Raw genomic sequence first — 11,408 nt, forward strand, 5'->3', positions numbered from 1 at the left:
ACAGGAGACATAGTTGTCACACAGATAAGTATAGTTGTAATGTGCAGAATAACCGTTTTTATAATAGCTTATCCAAATAAGAACTTTTTGTTTTTGTTTTTTTGATGTCCTCACTTGCAGAGAAATGTATTAATGATACAACATTTCGGTCATCTGACCTTCATCAGGTATCCAAAGCTATCTCTTCATCCATTAAAATCAATAAATTGGATATTTTACCCATTATTAGTCTCTGTGCCTGTGTGTATATGCCCCTGTTTGCCAGTTTTCAATGATGTTTGGGACTTCTTTGTTGCTGTGGGTGTGGCCAGCAGTGAGCTGAACACGCAGGGGAATCATGCCAACAACAACAATGGCAGAAAGCAGGACAAACAGAAAGAAAAGTAAAGCGAAACATGCAGCAGACACCTGTTCAAACCCATGGTGAAGTATGGGTATTGCTATTTTGTGTTCGTCTGCGTCATCAGCGCCTGTGGTAATTTTTCGTGTGCCGGTTACCTCTGCCTCGGGCTAGATGTCGTTTCAAGATAGACAATTCATTAAGATGAGTGACAAGTGTTGAGGCGGGAACTTGACCAACTGAGTGGGAGGAGGGCGGGACTAACAACTCACGTTTTAAGGCGAGAAGTTGCATAACACTGTTGTCATGTGAAACCTTTCTAAATTTAGGTGATTTTTATGTTTTCTCTTCAATAGAAGGATTACATGCTCCCCTATAGGTTGATAAAATTATGCTATCCTTGGGCTTATAAAACCCTTTCAAACCCGAATGGATGAATTAAAAAATGCATGGTAGTCAAGCTAAAAACAAGGCTGCTTGCGACAATATTACAGCTTTAACAAACATGGTAACCAAAATTTCCCATAAATACCCTTGCTACAAAACAGTGACAGGGGAATCTCTTTTAAACATGCATGTGGTACACGGCCCTGATGAAGGCACCTGACTTAAAAATATTTCCCATCATGGTGTCACTGTGGCCTTTCTGACCTTTAGTGTTGAAATCACAAAATCCCACAGCCAAAACGGAGAATTAACTGCAGTGATAAAAGACAAACGCCCCCCAAAGTAAGTAAAAGGGTCATGCATTTATGATGAACTTGCTCACTCAAAGCCAAGACAGACTCATTTACAGCCAATTCTTCACTCTGTGAACTGGAGATAAGGGATAAAAAACTGAACACATGATGCAATAAAAACCCCACTGCTGAGTCAAGAGTCATGCAGCTTCTCTCTGTGGCTCTGGGCTACAGTGTGATTCTCTGAGAGCCGAGGGTTTTCTTTTCCCCTAAATCACGTGACTGAGAGGAGATGCTGCAGTTCCTCCATCTGACCAACAGGCGGCGCAGCTGAGAGGAGACGCCGAGGCATTTCCAAGAAACCTCCTCAGATTTAGGAAACCTCTCTCTGGGTTTCTGGCCTCCACCGCCCCCTTGTGTGAATCTCCTCCCTGCCAAGCAATGCTGGAGACAGACAGAGTTTTGGCATTGTCTCTTTCAGTAGCAGCTTTATAAGATATGAATGCAACCATGGCAGTTCTGAAGCATGGTGTGCTGCCAAGTATCATCTTGTTTTTTTTGGGGTTACTTTTCATTCAGGCAACTGAATCACGACTAGTTCTTACTTGATTGATTTCTTCTATTGTTTAAATGACACACTGAATAAAGAGGAGAGGAGTATGGGCACATAGCAGTTTCCTCTCCTTCCTGTATGTCAGATATGGATTAAAGTGCCAGATGAGTGGGGTTTACTGCATCAGTACAGTTCAGATAGTGTCAGATGAGGTGTCAATCACAGAGAAGTATACTAAATTGACTTTCAAATAGTCTCAGCTTTCTGTCTCAGCACTGTCTTTATATTGGTCTGTGTGACAATTCCCAAAAAACTAGTAGGCTAATATATGTAGGGCTGCAACCAATGATTATTATAATTATTATGATTTTTTGCGACCAAATGTTTATTGAAATGAAAACACACAATTTACAACCAAAAGCACGACTTATTTGAGTTTAACGACAATAACAGAGGTACATACTTGAAAAAAAAAATTCATAATTAGAAGAAAAAATAAAATAAAATAATCAATTTATAACAAATGCTATGATATTATAATCTACATACATAAAATCCACAAGGAACCAAATGCAAAAGGTAAACAATAAGTAATAATACAACACAAGACAAGAGAAGAGAGCACCATCACCCCCACCCACGCCCCAGGCACATTCACACCCACACACACTCACACGACGTTCGCTGTCGGTTACTAACACTCAATCACCAAACACCCCCCCCCCCCCCCCCCCCCACACACACACACACACACACACACACACACACACACACTCACAGGGAAACATAGAGGTTCTATAAAATGGTAAGGGAAGGATTCACCCTAAAAGATCTTTTAGTAAGTCAGCTGCAGCGTGCCAATTGTCGGAGCTAGTTTCACTAGCTCCATTAATTCTGGCAGTTGACATCTCTAGATAAATAACATCCAAAAATGTAAGGACCCAGTGTCTGGTGGAGAGGGAGTGAGGAGGTTTCCAATGCAACGCAATCATCTTTTTAGCAGCTGTCAGGCCAGCTAATACAATGCGCCTTTTAAGCTTGGTGATATTAAGCTCCGACAAATTATTTAACAACAAGGCGGGTATAGTCACTGGGACAGTCACTGATATTAAGTCAGACAGCTTGGCTGCCACTTTAGTCCAGAACCATGAAACTGGTGGACAGTCCTACATCATGTGAAGGAAAGTACCAAGGGCCTTCAAAGTGCATAAACTACACAAGGGATCATTAATCATTCTCATGCAGTGGAGTTTACGCGGGGTTAGATATGTTCTATGTACAGTTAAAATGAGTCTGCTGGTGGTCAGGATTGCGGGAGGCCTCCCTAATGTTTGCCCAAACAAGCTCCCAGTTGAAATCTGGGTCCAGACCTGGGCAGTCACACCTTCATAGTCTGTCTAGTGGTAGGCTATCATAGGAAGCCTCCAGAAAAAATTGAGAGCGTGTGCCACTTACAGGAGATCTTACATTGAGATTCAACTGTGCGCCAGGTCCGAATAAGATGAGAAACAATTGGGCCGAAGCGTAGTTGACATTGCTTGTTGGATATGTTGGCAAAAAGACCATCCTGCAAGTTCTGCAGTCATACACTATTTTCTTCTAGATTACACCAGGAAACCGAGGCATGAGGGTCACGCCATACAAGTAGCGGTCGAAGCACAAATGACCAAAAATAGAACTTAAAGTTAGGCACTGCAAGACCACCGTCTTCCCTCCCTCTGTGTATAGTGGACAGTTTCAAACGTGGGCGCTTTCTGTTCCAGACAAATTGTAAGATATTAGAGTGGATTTTTTTCCAATAGTTGACAGGGGGAGAGAGGGGGTGATTATTATAATTATTGAGTAATCATTCAGTCAAAAATTTCAAAAGTAATGACAAATGCCCATCACAAGTTACCAGAGCCCAATGTGATCACTTAGCATTGCTTACATAGTCTGATCAGCAGCCAAAGTATTCCACAATTAGGCTATTCATGTAGAGTGGAAAATTAGTTTAACAGTAAGAAACACCTACTAGGTGAAAAATAAAGACACAGTTTTGCAACATGTGTGTCTGTATGTAATGTGTTACTTCATAAGTTGTCAATGCGTCTCTGCCAACAAGACAAATTTCATTTATTGCACTTGGCAAATAGTGTTTTAAGGTTGGCTCAACCTGAATTAAATACAATTTGAGTCAAATAGCTGTCAAATGGATTGCAGTTGAAGAAGGCATTGATAGAACTCTGCTTTGAACTGCATTACATTGCTCTGCATTATATTGTTTGCTTTTAGTTTAGTTACCATTTGAGGTGGGGAGTTTTTATAGGTAAAAAGTATGACATTGCCTCACACAGCAATTGTACAGTACAGGCTCTTTTTTTTCACAACTCATGTATCTGTTTGCAACACATCCCCTGCCCCATGAACAAACATCAGCATTCCTCTCACTATGGGCAAATGTTTTTCATGACGACACTGGATTGTTATTCATTGGCAAATTCATTGGCAAAATCTGTTTAAAGCAAACTGATCTATTGCATCATCATGCAAACTTAAAGGATTTTTATCACCTCATGGTGGCCGGCAGTATTTTGGAAAGCTGATTCTTTTCAAAGTAAGGGGACACATCACAGCATGAGCAAAGCTGAGATACTGTACTGTAACTACGACTGTAAATAGGAACCAACCCAAGTCAAACAAGTCTTCCTTTAGAAATATGCCCTTTGTTCCCACTGCACTGCCCTTGGCTTTTTTATGGTAAAGCCCCTGGGCTCTAAAGTATTCCAGTCAATATCTGGATTTCTCACTCACACAAAACCTGTTAATATCTGTAAACATCATGTAAAATGATCTAATAATATTTTATTTCTATTACAGTCTCCCTCTGTGTCCCATAACAAGAGACAAGGGAGAAGAGATTGTTCTGCTCCTTAAAGGGTATTGCCACCCATTTTAGCAATTCACATGTTATTTCTTTGCCCCAGGACAGTTCAGTCATGAACGTGCACCACTCTTTGCTTGAGCTAGAAATCAGAAGGAGAACACTTGAATATGTGATGTCACTTGGATGTAAAATCAGGGGCTGCTCCATAGACAATGAATGGGGCTCTGATTTTTGGAGCCATAAGATGCTAACTTGAGTTGTCACACCAAAATTACATTTATATTCTACCATTGCTTACCATTCCACCACAGCTATGAACCAGAATTTAAACCTCATTTGGGTGCAAGAACCAGAAATTACACAAAAATCTCATGGGTGAACAAAGTCAGCGCCCCATTCATTGTCTATGGAGCAGTGTCAGTTTTTACAAACCAGTGACATCACTATGTCCACCACTAATTCAAAGGTTAGTTCTCCAGTTTGCAGCTTTAGGAAGTAGTGGTGCACGTTCACAAGTGTTGACTTGAACGGTCCTGGGGCACAGGAATAACACAGTGAGTGCTTGAAATGGGTGGCATTCCCCTTTAATGTGTTATGTCACATCAGTGTAAAGCTCAAAGCAATGCAAAGATTCAAGATTAAATACTTTATTGCTGTGTGTCATCACAGTTGATTGAAAACACAGACGCTGCCAGATGTCCACAGCACATACAGTACATTCACACAACTCCAGAGTAAATAAAAAAGAAATGACATGTCTTGCTCCCTTTTGTTTTGTTTTGTTTTTTTTGCTTGGCCCCTGCTTTCTGTGTGTACGTCTGAGAGCTTGCGGTCTATTTGTCCCACAGTAATTGCATCTGATCAGATGATTGAGGATAACTGATTAACTGATAATAAAACATTCAACAACAAAACAACTCCCATAGAAACAAGACAAAAGCATACCTCAAACAGGCTCAAACATTCACATGCTAAGTGACACACAGTAGATCTTGGTATGTAATTTCTGAGCTTAGATGTGCTACTGTGATGAGTGTTTGTGGTGCTGGATGAGACCAGGTTACTGTAATGCTGGTATTATGTAAAAGCCTCTCCGGCAGGCTGGGTCAAGTAGGTCAAGTATCACACTGACCCAATTTAGAAGCCTGACTTCCTGTTTTTGGTGTATCATTGCTATGGGGTATCAGTGTTTCACAGTTCTGCAGGGCAACGCCTGTTCTGCAATCTCAAAAAAGGTGTGTGTGAATTGAGAACTTGTCTGTGGTGTCCAGTCTTGAATGCCAATCGCGGACTGTGCTAGTTTGGTACTCTTTCTCTCTCCCACACACTCATGTACACATTAATACATAGTCTAATTAATAAGTATAAGCAAGCAAGTAAGTAATAAAGTGAGTGAGTAAGTTAGAGAGGGAAGGACAGCGCTTCACCAGCTGTGAGCAGGTGCAGCCAAAAATACAAAATCTAAAAAGCACTGGAGAGGCGCAACTCTTGCTCTCCTTAAAATCAAACTTTATTTATACAACTTTCAACAAGTCATGTTAAAAAGGCCATTAACGTTTCCGCCAATTGCAAGGCCTTCGGCAGAAGCATTTGTTTGAGTGGACAGACTATAACCTCCTGATTATTTGGAGACAGCTGAACCTATGGGGTGAACCTAATCAGATGAGGCAAGGTTTCCTTCCTGGTCTAGGAACCCTGGGAAATGGAGTAGAGACAGCAACATACAAACAAAATCCTACCCTGGGAAATGGAGCAGAGACAATGGAGTAGAGACAAGCAATATATAGAGTACTAAAGTTGGCAAGTAAGTAGCCTAATAACTCTCTTTTTGGTTTTGAAAAAGCTTGCACAAACCACAATAACCCATAGTTGTTTTTATCTCAGCACTGGAAACAGTGTTGCTTCCTTTTTCACAGGACATAAATAGAGCAGAAAAACACATCAGAGAGCCTATTATGCCTTTGGCGACATCTAGTGGTTATTCACGGTACAGCATTTATCTAAATCTTGACCAACTGCGACATCTAGCGTTCATTTAATGAAATGACGTTTGTGATATGTACCAACTGCATAGGGATGTAGTAATCACATTAAAGACATTTTGGGGAAAAAGGTGATTCATTGCTGGGTTTTAAGAAACATTTAAAAGGAAAAGACATTGTGGTAGTGCAGTGATGAGTGCAATAACAGTACAACAGTCCAACAACAATACAATACAATAATGTACAATAACTACATGTCTTGTGGTTAGAGGTTTGCCCAAAAAAATCTCCATTGACTCTCACTTCAACACATCAACCCAGTCTGATGTCTCCAAGTGTGTAGCGTGTGTAGACTATTATGTTACCTATGATAACTTTAACTGTATTGCTTTACCACAGAGTCCCCAGTCATTGTCAATGCCGCCCCGTAGCGGCACAAAGTCAACGTTACAGTGTGACTAACTAACGAACGAAGTTAACGGACGGAGACCGATCCATAGTCCCCCCTTTGGTGGGAGACAATGAGATGGCCTAACACACACACACACACGCACACACACACGCACACGCACACACACACCACACACACACACACACACACACACACTTTATCAAGCTGTTGCATGTGCACAATAGTCATTCTTTCCAACTAAATTATAACTTATGTTATGTTAGCCAGATGGTTAAACTGTAATAAACTAATAGACACTTGGTTGGGACGTCACTTTAAAAAGGTAATCCGTTACAGATTACTCTTTATCTGATTCATATGTAGACCATCACTCTACGAACCAGTACCAGATCCCTTAACATAACCATTTTCATTAATTTACATTAATTCACCACTTAATTCATGCAACAATTAGGCCTACTGGAGGAGATCCCATTGAAACCTCCTTAAACACCAATTTAATCTTGACTCTTTACTTTCTAATTTAATGAAAAACGAATGTCCACTTAATAACCCTGTAAACCATGCACAAAGGCATGAAAAATCCATTAAGTAGTGTCTCTCTGAATCAACCCATGAATAAATCCCTTATAAACCCATGATATAACCTTACTTTGTTACTTTAATGGATAATTAATGTTTATGTAAAATTAAGGACATTTCAGGGATAAAATTAAGGGGTTTGGTAACGCAGGCCTGCTCTGCTGGGTTACATCAAATCAGTGACGCAATGTACAATGGCCTAATTTGTAACTTTTGGATTGTTTTGCCTTCAAACCCCACATAATATGATCTTAAAAAAGGCAAATTATTCACGTGCACAGTCTGTAAATAGTGTTATTATTATAATCTATTATTATGATTAGTCATTATCATAATATGCTTAGGCAAATATGATTTCTTAAGTCTCTATAATCCGACGATGAAAATACATTTTACCGATCAGATACTGAATCAGCAATTTTCTTTATTTACAAAATATAGACCTATATATCTTTAAAATGATTAGCCGACTGTTTCTTTTCCTGTCATTACAACTGTAATCTATGACAGTAAAAGAAACGACCAGAAGACAGACAATAGGCATCTCTGTCTCCAGCAATTACTTTCACTTTGTCATATTGCCTCAAAAGAAAGAAAATTACAAGAAATGTGCTACCAGATTTAACAGAAATCACACTTACAGGTTGAATTGTTGCCTTTCAAAGTATTATTATTTTTTTTAAGATTGAAACCATCCTCATCTAGGGTACAGCAGCATGTAGGCCAACAACAGGCTATTGTTTATATTCAAATAAAAACTCACCTTAAATTTTGTACAGCCACCATATTATTCCATATCGATGATAGGATATTCTCTTTAAAAAATCCATCCACTTAGAAAATGCGTTAGGTGAATAAAACAAGGTATTAAGTGCAAACGGTAGGCTCCAGTGTGCCACATCAGTTTCACTTTTCCTTTTTCCTTAAGTTAACCCGTTAAGCGTCATCAACAGTTAACGATGCTGCAGTAACTCCCATTCAGTGGAAATGAGTTGTGTGCCAAGGCTGCGGTCAATTTACTTCTATCTATCCATTTAATGCTATCGCCAGTCATTCTGACTTATTTCTTACCAGTTGGAATTCAAAAACAAGTTTCCCCATATTTGAATTTTCTGATTGGGCCGAAATGAAAGTGAAATGACTCTGTACTTTCCACGCAGAGATCACGTTTCAGTGCCTCCCCCTAACTTTAACTACCATGTAGACCTACTCAGGGGTGTAGCACAAAACTCTGGGCCCTATACCTAAGCAGTCTCTGTGGGCCCCCCTCCTCTCTTGATCCATGTCTCTCATGCATCTTTTGAATTTTTTTTTTTTTTTTTTTTTTTTTTACAAATAATTGAGCCAACAACTGTACACATGAATCTGTAGTGGTTATTAGGGTAGTCACTAATGAACTGTTCATACCACATTTAAACAAGTAATAATAATCTGTGATAGCCTATGTGCTTAAGTCTGTGCAGTTTGAAATCTCACCACATTTCAACCCTCCTTTCTCAACATACTGTAGCATACTGTGTGATACTTTTGCTATGGTTAAATGAGGTTTGCTTGGAGTATAAAGAAAATAATTAAATCTGACCAGAATGCACCAGTAACAGTAACACATTGAAAAAAACAAGGTAAGATGATATATATCTTTTAAATGAAATTGTCTTATTTGAATAGGCCAAAAATTAAACTGCAGCCTACTGGTAGGCCTATTTCTAACACAATTTAACCATCTAAAATTGAAAAGTAGAACCATAGGTTATATTTTAATTAGATTCACCATGATTGATCATTGATCACCATGATCTTAAAATTTGAATTATTCTCCTCCTCAGTTCTTGGTTTACTTGGCCTAAGTTACTTTTAACCCTCTGAAAATGATTGTGGATCATCTGGCATTAACATTACTGTCTTTTGAAGGCTGTTGCGGGTTCAACTTTTAAGCTAGAAGCCAGTGGTATCATATGAATTTTGAGATTGCAATGAATCTGTTGATACCAAACATGTCATGCTAGCTTACTGGGTAAGAGCTAAATATCGCTCCAAAGTTGAACTGTCTTTACCGCGAGGTCCGCGACACCTCAATGTCAAATGATTGCTTGTAATAACTTTTAGTAGCCACTTGATGAGCTCTCATGTCTCACGTCGGTAACAGATGAGGGGCCTGCCGCTGCTCCAATCTAGGTAGCTGTTTCTGAAACTAAGGGCCATGTGTTTCATGCTGTTAAGCTTTGCTAGTAGGTAATGTTGATAGATATAATGTCATATGACATTGTAGCTATGCATATTCATTTATGATACTGATTAATTTATCTTATACAATGTCAATATGCTCCAAGATAGATTCCTGGCTGACTGCCTTCAATCTAAACAACTGCTGATATTAGCTTAAACCATTCTTAAACTGTGTTAGTTGTGCTCACCTTTCTGAAAGAAATTGGTTAGCAGTTGTTTTCCCTCAGTTTGCTTTCTTTCTCTTTCCTTTCTTTCTTTTCTTTTTTGGTACCCCGATTTCCCTTTTTTGGGGAATGACTCTATCACAGTGCACATTGGTGCTCCAGCATCAGCGGTCACTCGGCTCGATTAGCTGCGTTTAGAGACGATGTGTTATGGGACTTGGACCAGAGGTCACGTTTTAGTAGTCTTCGGGAAGGACCGTGCACAAGGTGGCCCTCGGTGTTAGCGCGGATCTTATTGTCTAACCTAACCCTCTGAATTTTATTATCTGAGTTTTGCATATAAGGACTCACATTAAACACTGAAATCTAAATGACTTTAAGAGGTATTTTGAGGCCCCTGGTCTCTGGTCATAAAGAAGCAAATCACAAAAAGAACAATTTTTGAGATTATTTTTCAGATTATTGACTCCCTTGTTCCAGTCAGTGCTAAAACTGATAAAAGGCTGCAGTTTTTAATTTCATTTTAAAACAGGCAATTATACTAAAATGGATCTTTCCTAAAATGTCTTTCTTTTTTGTATGGGTTTTGGGTTCTCTGTAGTCAACTAAAACTAAGACGAAACTAGGTGTTAAAAACTAGGTGTTAAAAACTAGGTGTTAAAAACTAGGTGTTAAAAACTAGGTGTTAAAACCTAGGTGTTAAAAGAAAAAAAAAAAGCTCACTGAACTAAAGCTACCTTGTAAAGCTAATATAAAAATATGCGTGATATGTTTTTAGTTTTTGCCTGTTTTATTGATGTGCAGATTAAAAAAGAAAATAAATTTTGGGCAAAGAAATTTTGCCTATTTTTGCTGAATGCTATCTAGGCCACTAGAAGGCCCTATTCAGTAGACTGACTTGTTTTTGTACATTCTGTTTGTCTTATATTGAGAGACCCACTGCCGTATTTTTTTTGTACTGACTGATTGATTTTGTATTTCAATTTTATGGTTGAGCTTATTGCCACTGCTTACTGCAAAACCATGACTCACCACCCAATAAAAAATAAAAAGAAGTAATTGTGTCCTGTAATAATAATAATAATAATGATAATAATTTAGATTTATATAGCGCCTTTCAAGAAACCCAAGGACGCTTTACACAGTGAAGCAGACAAATTACAAGAACAGAAAATAATAATAGCAATAGTTGCCGGGGATGAGAGAGTTGACTAGAGGCCATAGGCCTTGGTGAACAGGTAGGTTTTCAGGATTTTTTTTAAAAGTGTCCAAAGATGGAGCATTGCGAATCTCTGCCGGGAGAGAGTTCCAGAGGGTGGGGGCTGCCACACTGAAGGCTCTGTCCCCAAAAGATCGCAGGCTGGTGTGGGTGGTGGAGAGCAGACCCATGTCTGAGGGGGTATAGGGGTGGAGGAGGTCAGATAGGTACTGGGGGGCGAGGGCATGGAGGGATTTGTAGGTGAGGAGGAGGATTTTGTAGGAGATGCGGGATTTGACCGGGAGCCAGTGAAGTTGAATGAGGGTGGGGGTGATGTGCTGCCAGAGCTTGGTGCAGGTGAGAACCCTGGCAGCTGAGTTCTGCACATACTGGAGCCTGTCCAGG

At 39.5% G+C, this 11,408-nt stretch overlaps 1 long non-coding RNA gene across 1 annotated transcript in view; it reads right to left on the reverse strand.

The window, feature by feature from the left end:
• The window catches only part of LOC139662811 (uncharacterized), a 25,043-nt gene extending 16,524 nt beyond the window's left edge, over positions 1-8,519 (reverse strand). Inside the window, exon 1 of the long non-coding RNA XR_011696691.1 lies at positions 8,179-8,519. This is a non-coding gene — a long non-coding RNA (uncharacterized lncRNA). The remainder of the gene's footprint in view (positions 1-8,178) is intronic.
• Positions 8,520-11,408: the final 2,889 nt, after the last annotated feature.

The sequence above is a fragment of the Centroberyx affinis genome, unplaced genomic scaffold (assembly GCF_046629955.1).
Source record: "Centroberyx affinis isolate AG114_WGS23_722 - 3 ecotype Tasmania unplaced genomic scaffold, CSIRO-AGI_Caff_v1 ptg003896l_1, whole genome shotgun sequence".
Taxonomy (NCBI): domain Eukaryota; kingdom Metazoa; phylum Chordata; class Actinopteri; order Beryciformes; family Berycidae; genus Centroberyx; species Centroberyx affinis.